Source organism: Triturus cristatus, chromosome 10 (genome assembly GCF_964204655.1).
Source record: "Triturus cristatus chromosome 10, aTriCri1.1, whole genome shotgun sequence".
Taxonomy (NCBI): Eukaryota; Metazoa; Chordata; class Amphibia; order Caudata; family Salamandridae; genus Triturus; species Triturus cristatus.
In genome coordinates, this window is record NC_140593.1 from 1,005,858,145 (window position 1) to 1,005,870,881 (window position 12,737).

Here is a 12,737-nt window from a genome sequence, read left to right on the forward strand (position 1 = left end):
AGTAGGCCCTTTCCTACTCATAGTAGGTTATCAATCATTGAAAAAAGCAACAAGAGATCTAAATTTCTTAAAAACGATGGTCAAAGTGATAATGTATGCATGAAAGATGCTAAAGCTCCTCTAACACTCAACCAGCCCCTCCTGTCCCTCGTAATTTGGTGTGGAATATCACACAGGTGGTGAAGGTGGGAGCCACGATCTACAAGAATATACACGAGATGGCTGTATGTCACCATATCAAGTACAAAAACATAATTCTACAAAAATATGGTAGCCCAAATAATGACTACATGACATTGTGAAGCTAAGTATATACAAGTGACTATAGATTTACTGTTCTTAACTACATAACAATGTACTTGAAGACGTAACTTAATTTACGTAAGTATAGATTCTTAAATCTACAGCAATGTACTTTAAAGATCTATATTTATATTGATAAGTATAGGTTTACTATTTTTAAACACACAGCAACGTAAATTGAAGATATATCTTTCTAAAGGTAAGTGTATATTTACTATTATTAACTCCACGTCTTCGTATCGAGACAGTATGCTTATCACTAAGGTATGTAAATGTGGAGTTAAGAATAGTAAATCTATACTTACCTTTATATGATTCCGTTTGCGATAGTCCATAAGTCACTATTCTGGCTACAAGATTTATGTAGAAAGATATTTAAAACACAATATTGCGGTAGAAAACCAGAAGCACCTGGATTTGCCTCTAACTTCCATGTCTTTCCACTATCCCTTTCTCTGACACTGATTGCCACATCTCAGCTGTCTCCTCTTCAGTGCGGCCATTGGCCAATGAATGATGGTCACACTACCTCTCCAGTGCAGGTGTCGGCAACTAGCCAACACTGGGGAGGTAAATAAAGGTTTCTCTGATGCTCTGCACCAGAGGGACACCTTTATTTTATTTACTCCATGGGCTGTTCTGGAAGAGCTTCTGGAGCAGCCTGAGTTTTTTTTTTCTTCCTGCAGGGACGATTGGCGCGCAGGGCGCACTGATGTCATTGCAGTAAAAGTGAACGTAAAACAAGCCGATGGGCTTGTTTTACTTTCATTCAATCAGTGCTCGAGGCACATCTCAGCCTCCTCAGCACTGATTCTTTTGGGAAAGTTATCAATGGAAAGGGGAGAAAATCCCCTTTCCAATGGTACCTCTGCCCAGCGCATCCCTGCTTGGGGATCACCACAGGAGAGCAATTCCCAAGCAGGGAGCCACCTACTACCCGCCGTGGATAGGGGGAGCGGCACCTTAGGCAAGGGCTCGAGCTCCCCCATGGCTTGTGACGTCTTAACCCATAGGCACGCTTGGCAGTTGCCCAGGGGCCCCACAAGCATAGGGGCCTCCTGCAGACCAGAATTTGGCACTAATTTTCTGTTAAACATTTTTATTCCTGTGAGTGGTTGTGTAGGCAGGGCCCTGTGCACTGCTTTGCCTGTAATGCTGTTAAGACGGCCCTGCTCATAGCATCCAAATATTTCAGTCTTTCTGCCCCTAGGGGTGCAATTACCCCTGATCTGCCCCCCGAGGGAGCAGAAAACCCACTACACAGCAGGGAATTTTCTTTAAGTGTAGGGTTGGGGGCTACCCAGCCTTGGCATGGCCATGTCCTCACCTCAAGTAAATGGGGAAACAGTCTCTCCGCCCTGGGGGGCAGATGGGTTAATTACCCACGATTTGCCCCAACTAAATGGGGTAAAACTCTTTCTTCCCCACTGTGGGCCAAATAGAGTAATTACCCCTCATCAGTCCCTGTTGGAATAAAGCGCACTAGACACCAGGGATTTAGTTTTTATAAAAATATAGGAATGGTGGCTGCACAGCATGGGCATGGCCATGCCTCAACCCCAAGAAAATGGGCTAACAGTCTTTCTGCCCTCCCCCCGGGGGAGCAGAAGGGGTGATTACCCCCTATCTGCCCTGGCAGCGTAGCAAGCCCACTAGATGCCAGGGAAAGATTTTTTACAAAATAATATAGGGGTGGGGCTGCCCACCTTGAGCATGGCTATGTCCCCACCCCAACTAAATGGGACAAAGTATTTCTGCCCCCTGGGGGTAGATAGGGTAGTTACCTGGGGGTGGGGGGTCAGAAAGCCCACTTGATGCCAGGGAAATTTCGGGAGGATCCACCCGACACCAGGGGTTTTGCCTTAGTGGCGAAATAAAGTTGTGTGGGTGTTGCACTCTGGCATTAGCCACACCCACCCCACCTCAATAGGAACAAACTGATCTTTCTCCCAGGGGAAAACAGGAGATGTGCCCCTAATTTGTCCCTGAGGATGTATAAATCTCACTGTAAGCCAGTAACATATATATTTTAATAAAATAATAGGGTGAGTCTTGCACATCCTAACACCAGGCCCCACACTCATCCCTGAAAACTCAACAGTGTTTCTGCTCCCCTGCGGACTAAAGCATCCTACCCCAGTGGCAAGCGAGAGGATATTTGATTCTTTTGGGTGTTTTGACATATGGGCCAGGAGAGTGTGGCTAACTCCTAATATTGAACTGAGGTGGCTAAGTGAGCTAAAGAACGATGATGGATTCAACCCATTCCTTGAGGCCGGAGGAAAAAGATTATAAATATTAAAAAGTAAAATTAAAAAACAGAGAGGGGCGTATGGGAGAAGCAAAAGTCAAGCTTGGAAAGGGGAGGAGGGAACAACCCAGGGAGCAAGTGGGGGAGGTTATTTTAATAGGGGACCAAAACATAAGGTAAAGACCAACAAAACACATGCACTTCCATGGAGATATGAAAGAAAGAAGGAGTTCACTGAATGCAACAAAATACAAATCATTCAAACAAATGGATGGTGAAAAAGTTAAGCTCAAGGGGATGGACGAACAAAAGCAGAATCAAAGCTATAGATTTAGAAGCTTTAAATGAGCCTGACAAGAAAGCCAACTAATGGTAAACAATGGGCTGACACAAATCCCTTTATACTTATTGGTATTGTCCTCAATAGATCTACAACAATAGACAGCTAAAAACTGTCTGAAGGCGAGCCCTTAAATTCTGTCATCTGTGACCATCTGCACTATCATTGGGAAGCATGGCAGTAGGTTGGACCAGAGTCATAAATGTGATTTCCAAGTGTTTGTCGACTATGTAGAGCAGTGGGGAAAGTGAAGAAAGGTGGAGAAAATGACCTATCACCTGCCATCACACAGTGTCCCTCAGGTATGATGCAACAACTTTGAATTAGCAGACTGTGGACCCAGTGTTCTCATGTATAGCTTCCTTTGGAAGCTGTACACAACATATAAAATTATGGATAGGTAGATATCAATAAGGGACTGTTTTGACTGAGGGGTTGAAAGGGACATCATAAAAACTGGCAGAAATTGTCGGCCATTATGCAGATGTCTGTTCCTTCGCACCTTGTCACTGTCCTGAGGCCATTTATCACATCCCTACTAGCGACATCTCCATTAAACTTCTTTATTATTTCATTTTGTGTGAACCGGGTGGCTGTATTTTGTTTAAATGGAATTTTTCAACAAACAGAAAATGAAAAACAATTGTAAATAATGTTTCTGATGTGTTTTCGCTTTCTAACGAAGTCATGCAATAAATACATGACTTATATTATTGTTTTCATTACTGCTTTGCACCTATTCCACAAATTGAAAAGGTGGCCTAGGGGGCCACAGACCTGGCTAACCATTCAAGGTCAGAATTAGCCATGCTGAGGCACAGCACAAAAGATAATCAAATAAGAATCAATGTACTTCATTGTTAAATGTTAATTGTGACACTATGGAGCAGAGGGATGGAAGTTACTGTGCGCAAAGCTTCCTCAGGCAATGGGGAATGAGCTGACGGAGAAGAGGATGCCACAGCGAGGAGAGGCCAAATTACAGGAGAACCACCACAGATGTTCTTGTTATTAGGAGATAGTGAGCAGTCCAGTAGCAGAACACTGTATTGATGCGGAGAGTAAAACATCCCTTCCCATTTCCTGAATGAATGGTGGCTGTGCGTTTTGACTCTGTGGAGAGTTATTTATTTAAGTAGATACTTTATTTTTGGGCTACAAAATGTATATGTGATATCATTCTATGGCATGGAATAACACACAATATCTAATACATATTAAGTGTAAAAGCATGATTAAAATACTCTCAAAATGTACACTTAAAACACTGTTGATATACGTGGGTGCCATAGCTGTCTTCTAACGTGAGTAGTGTCATTCACTGTAATTATGCCACAGCAGCGAGAAACAAAGCGCGTTTTACACTGATGTGCCGGCGTAATGCACATTTCTTCAGTTCTGAATTTCAGGATGTTCTCTCGGGGTTCTCTCAGAGACTGCCAATGCAGTATTGGCTCACCCCTCCAATAAGAGACTACATCTTCTGGAGGAAACAAGAAAGGGAGGCAGAGAGGGTGATAAGGTGGGTGGCATGAGGCCAGATATGTTATTTTTCCATTTGTACCCCATTTCTCCTCCGCCCCTGCACAGCAATTGACCACAAGGAGAGCAGATTTTGGGGGCCAAGCATAACATAAAACTATAGATGAGTAAATGTAAATATCATTGTCTATTTGATGTCACTCAGAACTCCTGCTAATTACATTTACCCATTTATAATTCTGTATATCAATGGTATTCTTTAAACAGTTGTGAGACATTGGGTTGTTGGTTGACTTGGGAGTGAGGCGTGGCCAACCAACAGCCACAATGATTTGCAGTGTGCACCACAAAAAGTCACTATATTAACCTCTGCTTAAACCTGGGTAGCCTGGCACAAAAAGCAGTCAGGCTTAACTTGGAGGCATTGTGCAAAGTATTTATGCAGCACACAAAAGGTAAGAAAGCGAATACATCACACTAAAAATCTCAAACCAAGTTAGAACAACAGAGCGCATTTTAATAAATTATTTGACACCAAAATGACAAAAATCCAATCAGGAGAACCGTAGTTATGAATTTTTAAAGTTTAACTCCTTGAGTGCTCATGACGGCCGGGAGCCGTACGAACTTTGCCGCTCCATCCACACAGTATTAATTCCCCACCTGTGCGAGAGAATTAATCAGTGGGCGGAGTTCGAGTGGCTCCCGGCCGTCATAAGCACACGTCCACAGTGATTTATGACGGCCGAGGGCCGTCCTGAGTATGGGAGCGCTACGCCCAACCCAGCCCCCTCTCGCACCGCAGCGGAATTTGCCACACAGCGAAGGGGCTAAGGTTCAAGATAGCGTCAAAAGGATCAAAACACCATCTGCGAATATCTTGTCACGCATGACCGGGTCAAAGTTGAAAGTTTAGGCTGACTGTGATGGAGCGTGGTTTGGATACAAGAAGTAGATTGGGCCTCCTCAGTGATTACCTTCGGACTTCGAAACATTTGAGAAGAAAAATTGTCCGAAAATGTAAGGTTCTGATGTGTGAGTCTGTAGGAAGTGTCTGAGGATGGAGCATCGTCGTCAAATAGCCTTGGGACTAAGCCGCAGAGAAAATTTCTATGTATGGACTTATTCACTGAAATGGAAATTGAAAAACTCCAGCGGGACAAAGCAGAAGGCTGTAGCCAGGGACAGTTCCAGGCAGTCGGATACCCATTTGCCGAAGGACCGTTGAAACTGATTTTTTACTGCTGCAGAGAAGAAAGTAGAAGGAGAAGCTGCAAAGTCAATCTGACCGGCGATGCACCTTGGGCGCATAGGCGAGCATGTTGGTCCCAGCCTCCTCCTAGTTTTCAGAAGAGTTTTTGGTCAAATTTTGATAACATATGCAGTTTGGGAAAATGGCCATCTGTACACGTTTAGCACCACAACCAAAGGTCCAGGACTGATGGGACATCTCTTGGGGGGGGATCAGTAATCACTCAGGCTGGATCCAGGTGCGGGTTCAAGATGGAGGGAGCCTGTTATGTCCCTGAACAGGAGGCTAGCACACTAGCCCTTGGATCACTTCTGGTAGTCTTGGGTGCAGGGCTAAACAGCAGGGCTGATCTCTGAGGGTTCAAAACAGGATCCAGGCAACAAAGTAGTCTTTCCAGGTACAGCAGCAGTCTGGCAAAGCGCACAGTAGGTCATTGCTGCACAGCTGCCGACTCTGATAGTCCTACCGCAGGCCTAGTAGTGAACTGAAGATAGAATCTGAAGGTTCTATTTTTATACCTTGATGCCCTTCTTCTGGAAAGTGTGAGAAGCCTCTGGAAAGGTTCTTTTTGAAATGTATGAAACTTCCTGACTCCCCTGCCCTGGCTTCAAGTTGGCTGCAGTGACAATACAGGGTCGTTAAGCCCTTTGTGTGGAGGGAGAGCACCAGCAAATCAGGTGTAAATTGGGCCGTTTTGAGCTCTTACCCCCCCCCATTCAGCCAGCAGATGGCCCATTGGGGCATGTCTAATCCCTCTATTGTGTGGCTGTCTGGGAAGAAATTCATACAGCCTAATTGTCAGCTACACCCAGTGATGTGACCGAATACAGGCTGCAGGCAGAAAATGGCTCAGGGCAGGAAAATGCTCACTCTTTTTTCAAGTAAGAGAGCCTACAAGGGATATTGTTTCATATAGTGAAATTAAATTTAACAATGTAATTTATGAGTGCCTAAACTAATGGCCTCAAACATGTAAATCCTCTAAATTAATAAATGTGGACAGATCGGCACAACGCCATGGACAGAAAGGGACCCTCACTGCAGCGGGACAAAACTGGCTGGGGGATATGGGCTTAGTAGATCTTTGGAGAACCTCACACCTCGATTACCTATTAGGCACCCAAGAAGTAGCCCCGGTGGTCTAAGCAACAGAGATTGAGCCCCACTCGCTTTCTGCCCACGCTGCAGTGACAGTGACCCTCACAATGCCACGGTCCAGCCCTCCGCCCGGAACGTGGAGACTCAGAGACACCTTGCTCCACTGCCCAGAAGTCATAGCCCAGATAACCAAGACAATACAGGACTACCTGGCAAGTAATTACACCCCTGAGATCTCGATTTCTATGCTGTGGGACGCTCTGAAGGCAATGGTCAGAGGGTAGTTTATAGCTATAACTTCAGCAGACAACAGGATCCGATGCAACAAAAGGGAGAGTTTGTCCCGCCAAGTGGCAGAACTAGAGCACATACACAAAAGAACAGCGGCACCCGCATCTGGAGACAGCTCGAAGTGGCCTGAGATCAACTAGCGGGGCTAGACATGGATAAGGCTGAATACGCTGCACTCCGGCTCTGGCATAGGTTCTACGTGGGCGGCGACTGATCCGGCCGTCTTCTGGCAAGCCAGTTACGGGGCCAAAACCAGGAGTCAGGAGTCCAAAAGATGCTAGAGAAGGAGGGAAATGATTTGACAGATGATGCACACATTGTAGATTACTTCAGGAAATACTACCAGACCCTCTACACTGGCAAGATATCCCGCTGGACTTGATTCCAGCCTACCATAAGGGTGCCACTACTACCTCTCTGACCCACACGCAGGCTGCAGATCTGGAACACCCGATCCAGATAGAAGAAGTTAGTTCCAGTATTTCCAGCCTAAAGCCATACCAATCTCTGGGACCGGACGGCTTCCCAGCCTCTTTTTATAAAACCTTCAGTCAAAGTCTTGCCCCAATTCTTGTGAGGCTCTTCAATGCGATTGGGGACACAACGCCACTCTCCTCGTCGATGCTCCTAGCAGATATGGTAGTAATTCCCAAACCCGGGAAGGACAGGACCCATTGTTCTCCTACCGTCCCATTTCCCTCCTGAACACAGACCTTCTTCCTAGCCTCATAGACACAGACCAATCCAGATTCGTGCCCCAACGACAGTGTAGCGATAATACAAGACGGATCTTACATATAATTGACCAAGCTCAGAGATATGCCAAAGAAAGAATGCTCTTGCTCCTGGTCCTCTCTGGCAGCCACCCTGACCCACTTCGGCATAAGGAAACGCTTTCAAAGATGGATTCTCAGCAGCTACTCCCAGCCAACAGCTAACGTTCGTGTCAATGGGCAACCCTCCGCTCAATATCCATTTAGTCATTTACACCACTATATGACTTGAATTTCAATGCCACGTATTGAACTATATTACTATGCCTAGCTCGTCACCCACACCATTCACCTACCTATGGTACAATACCACCCAAGAGAGCTTAAGGGACTAGCTTTTGCTCTAGGCGTAGTGACAGGGTGTAATACATCTGCTCTTACACCTCTATACACAAGTTGCCAGGGGGACCAGACAGGGGTGTCCACTGTCGCCCCTGTTGTTTGCTTTGTACATAGAGCCCATGGCCCAGAAAGGACGCACCAATTGACAGATAAAAGTAGTCTAATTCGGCGGAGAACCGCACACTATAGGCGTATGATGTCATAGCCTCTTTGGAGGAGCCTTCTACTTCACTGCCCCCCTTTTTTAGCTGAGCTGCAGGCTTTCAGAACAGCGTCAGGCTTCAGGATAAATATCCAAAAATCGCAAGCTCTCAATCTCACCCTCCGGCCACAGACATTGAACGCCTTGCGTCAGGACTTGCCCCTACAGTGGGCCCCGGTATCTATCCCATATCTTGGCCTCCAGATAACATCTACCATCGCAGACACTGTAACTTTAAACTGTCAATAATTAACTCATCAGATCAAAACTGTTCTACATCAGTGGCGGTCTTACCCCCCTTCCTGGCTAGGACGCATTTCTGCGTTTAAAATGGCGATCCTCCCCAAAGTCCTGTTTCTTTTCCAGGAGCTCTCGGTCTCGCCTCCGCCTGTGACGCTGCATTCCCTACAGCAAGAAATTAACACATTTGTATGGGTAGACAAGCACCCTCGCCTCCGTAGGGACCTCAGATACTGATCCCCAGACAAGGGCGGCCTAGGAATCTCTGATCTCTTCCGCTACTACCAGGCAAACCCAACTGAGGGTTTTTGTGAAATGGTCACAAGCTGAATCTGAGAAGAACATGCTATTTATGGACCGGGCACTGGTGGGCCAGGCACTATGGAGCACTCCATCCGTCTATAAGCAAGCAAGGCCCAAATCGCTGTATCCTTCACCCATCACCAAGGCATCATTGACAGTTTGGGACAGCCTAGCGGCACAAAGGGGCCTCACTACCTTCCCTTCACCACTTACTCCCATAGCCAACAACCCAGATTTTCACCCAGGCTCTCAGGACCCCTCAATCCAAGTCTTGGTGCAGGCTGGCTTCAGGTTGGTAGGCCACTTATTTGACCTAGAGGGCCCACTTCCCTTTGAAGCACTGCGTGCAAACTTTGCACTTCCCGAAACGGAGCGCTGACACTACACCCAGATCCGACATTGGGCGCTGCAACCTTTTATGCACCCGATGCAGAGCGACAACTCACCCCCTTCGGATGCTGGCTCTTGTCGAAGTCTTCAGAGAAGTGCCTAGTCTCGGACCTATACCATCTGATCAGTTTCCCTATGGAGATTCCCAAATCCAAGAGCCAACTCCGTTGGGAAGCAGAAATTGGCAGGGAACTCAGAACTAAAGAATGGGGGTCCATCTATTACAAGGCACGACACACCACACAAGATTCATTAATATAACCAGTCCAATTCCCGAGTGCTGGTGACAGTGTGGTTCCCCCGGTACACTGTTACACATTTTATGGGATTACCTGAAACTTAAGGCATACTGGGCACAGGTGCTCACAGACATTGACACTCATTAAGACCCAGAGATCCCCAGATTTCCAGCCTACGTGATTTTAGGCCTTCTGAATCCTCTTATCTTCCCCCTCAAGACTCGATGGGGTACACAAATCGGCGTGGCATTGTGTGCGGCCCTGCAAAACATTCTCTCCCACTGGGGTACTGAACACAACCCAACACACTTGGGCTGTCTAAATCATATGTGATATTTATTAGGGATGGAACGCATCAACCTCTCTTTATCTACCAGGGATCGGCATTTCCCAAACTATGGGCACCATTCCTGACGTTATTAACATTAGAGTTTTGAGAGCTCACCTGCCCTAAATAACTTTGCTTGTTGCGCCTACCTGAGGACGCACAGCTCTCAAATACTGACCATCATTAATGCTACACTGTAAAAGAATCACTCTGCATCTAATCTTACCCTCTTTTCTTTCCATTTTAATCACCAGGTACAGGGGGTGAGGATGGGGGGATTTGGGGAATGTTAAATACATAGCATGGACCCCTGTTTAGTTGGGTCCTCAAATGCTATCATAAAAATGCCTCATTTTCTTTTCTTCTTTAATGTTAGGAAATCAAATAAAGTAATTTAAACCATACATTAATTAATATAATCAAGAGTGAAATGAATCAAAAAATGGATCAGTAACTGGTGTATTCTTTTTGTTGTGGAGATTTATGATCAAATTATTAATTTGAAGGGTAGAAAACAATATGCACATATCCACAAGTGACAGAGATTAACCATCTTCCAAATAGAAATATCTACTAATCACTTATATGGATCACACATTTCTAAAACTTACTTACAAATAGAAATTTTTCTTTAACATTTAGTAAAGAATTCCTATATAACAATATCATTTTGTTCATGAAAATAGGTTAAACTGGTTGACGTTTTGGTCTTGTAATGTGATAAATCTAGTAGACCATCTTCAGGACAGAAATATTCTTATGTAGAATGAAGACCCCCTAGAGAATAGATCAATGTAAGGCCTTAAGGTAATTAGTCCAAGTAGATAGTAAAATCTTAACGAAAATTGGTGCCACCAGTATGCTGTGAACAATTGACATACTTTGCATCGGAGCCAAAAAGAGGTAGCTACGCTGTTTAAATTTGGCATGTCTACAGTGGCGTTCTTGTATATGAAAGACACCGTCTCAGTTCAACGTCTCGGCCGAGAAAACACAGCTGCTCTGCCTGAACCCTGAACTGAGATGATGCCTTCAGAATTAGTCTCAAATATGGCAGTCAGAATCTTTCAGAATAGAAAACATGTTTTGCTACAAGACAAAAGCACTTTTCATTGCCACATGTTTCTGCAATGCCTTTAACCCGTAGCCCAGCCAGAGCACAGTGTGTTCCTGAAAGCCATATAGTTTTGTCATAGATATAGGTGGTATAGATACACACTGCAGTCCACATATGACATTTACCTCCCATACCCTTGACACATTTTCTGTGCCATCTGGTATGGTCTTATAGGAAAGGTAAATACACAACATGTGTGAAAACAATGTTATCAGTACTATTTTAGAGTCAGATCACATGCACTGTGGGTCTGAATAGTAGTACCACAGGTCACAGAGTTATAACACTAGCAAAAATAAGGTCTGAAACTCATAACCTCCTGATCTGTACCCGGCATCCATTAATAATATTCAGAAAATAACATAAATTGTTATTTTATTCTTGAGTATGCTCATAGGTGATTCCTAACCTTGCTCACCCATCTCTCATCATGGAATGTTCAGTGCAACATGTGTGAAGGTCTTTCAATCTAACTGCTGAAATGCCCAAAGGGTAGTTTTAACCCCAAGCCATGTGCACATGAATCTGCTGAATCACCCTTTTTTCATGCTGAACACCATTCTGTAATGCTTAACTATTCAACACATTTTGTGGGAGTTCGTCCTGCTTAAGCATAATGCATGTCCTGTTAGTGCAGTGTATGGAAAGTATTCCAGTGTCCATTCTGTTTTCAATTTGAGTTCCACATTTATATTTAAATAGAATAGATGTGCTGTACATTCTCATGTACTATCTCTCTAGAGTTACTACATCTATCCCCAGTAAACTGCTTCTGAAGTTACTCTAATACTATCAGGGCACCATATTTTCGACAGTGTGTATTCGTAAGATGCATGGACTTTAATACCCTTAAAATAACCTATCTGTCACAGTAGGTGTCCCTGTGACCCATGCTGCCAATACCCTAGAATTTGACTTTAGTACCCTTGAAATTCTCTATATTCAGATACCTGTGATTTACACTTTCAGTGTTGTAATCCTCTGCTCTCCATTCTCCACACATATATTGTTATCAAATGCTCACCAGGATATACAATGGCATTGTACACACTATAATAAACAGCAAAGAAATACTTCACACTTGCCTTGTTAGTATATATAATACAGTTAGCCATTACGCTTCTCCTTCACTCTATATATTTCATGTAGTAGTTTTGTTAACCCATGTCCGTTCACATAATTGTTGTCACATGGACTCACATTTACTAAGTTTGCATGGGCACTCTTATAACACCATGAATTTAGTGCTGCACATGTGGCCATTTACCTGGGTTAGTAAAAAGATGCTATCTTTCTGTCCAAAGGTTTAGTAAATTTGGGCCCACTAGAGCACTCTACTCTCTCTGCAGCTGCTAACATATCCACCGAAACTTCCACCATGCATACTTTACTAGTACCTGGAGCATAATAATTGATATCCAGTTGGTAAAAGGGTTATTTTGTTAAACAAACAGGCTCTTCTACTTAAGCCACATTAGGCAAATCAGACATTATTTCTTCTACTGGGTCTAGAAGTGCGAGAGAGTTGCCTTTTTCTCTTGCCATGGACTAGTGGCTCATGCTTTGGAATTCCATGGTCAGCATCAGGTTGATACCTCTCTGAGCAACTTGAAATGAGCTTGAAGAGAGTGATCTCTAGTCAATAGTGACTACAGGGAGATGGGGAAAACTATGAGTAGGGACACATTCACACAGCAAACAACTACTGTTGTTGTTAAAGAGCTGTTATGGGGAAATGCAAAAACAGCACACTGAGTTACAAAAAAGAGTAAACAGCATAGGAAAG

The 12,737-nt window shown here is 44.4% G+C and overlaps 1 protein-coding gene across 1 annotated transcript in view; it reads right to left on the minus strand.

The window, feature by feature from the left end:
• Nucleotides 1-12,737, minus strand: part of CACNA1H (calcium voltage-gated channel subunit alpha1 H) — a 1,553,446-nt gene that overhangs the window by 27,313 nt on the left and 1,513,396 nt on the right. The window lies entirely within an intron of this gene.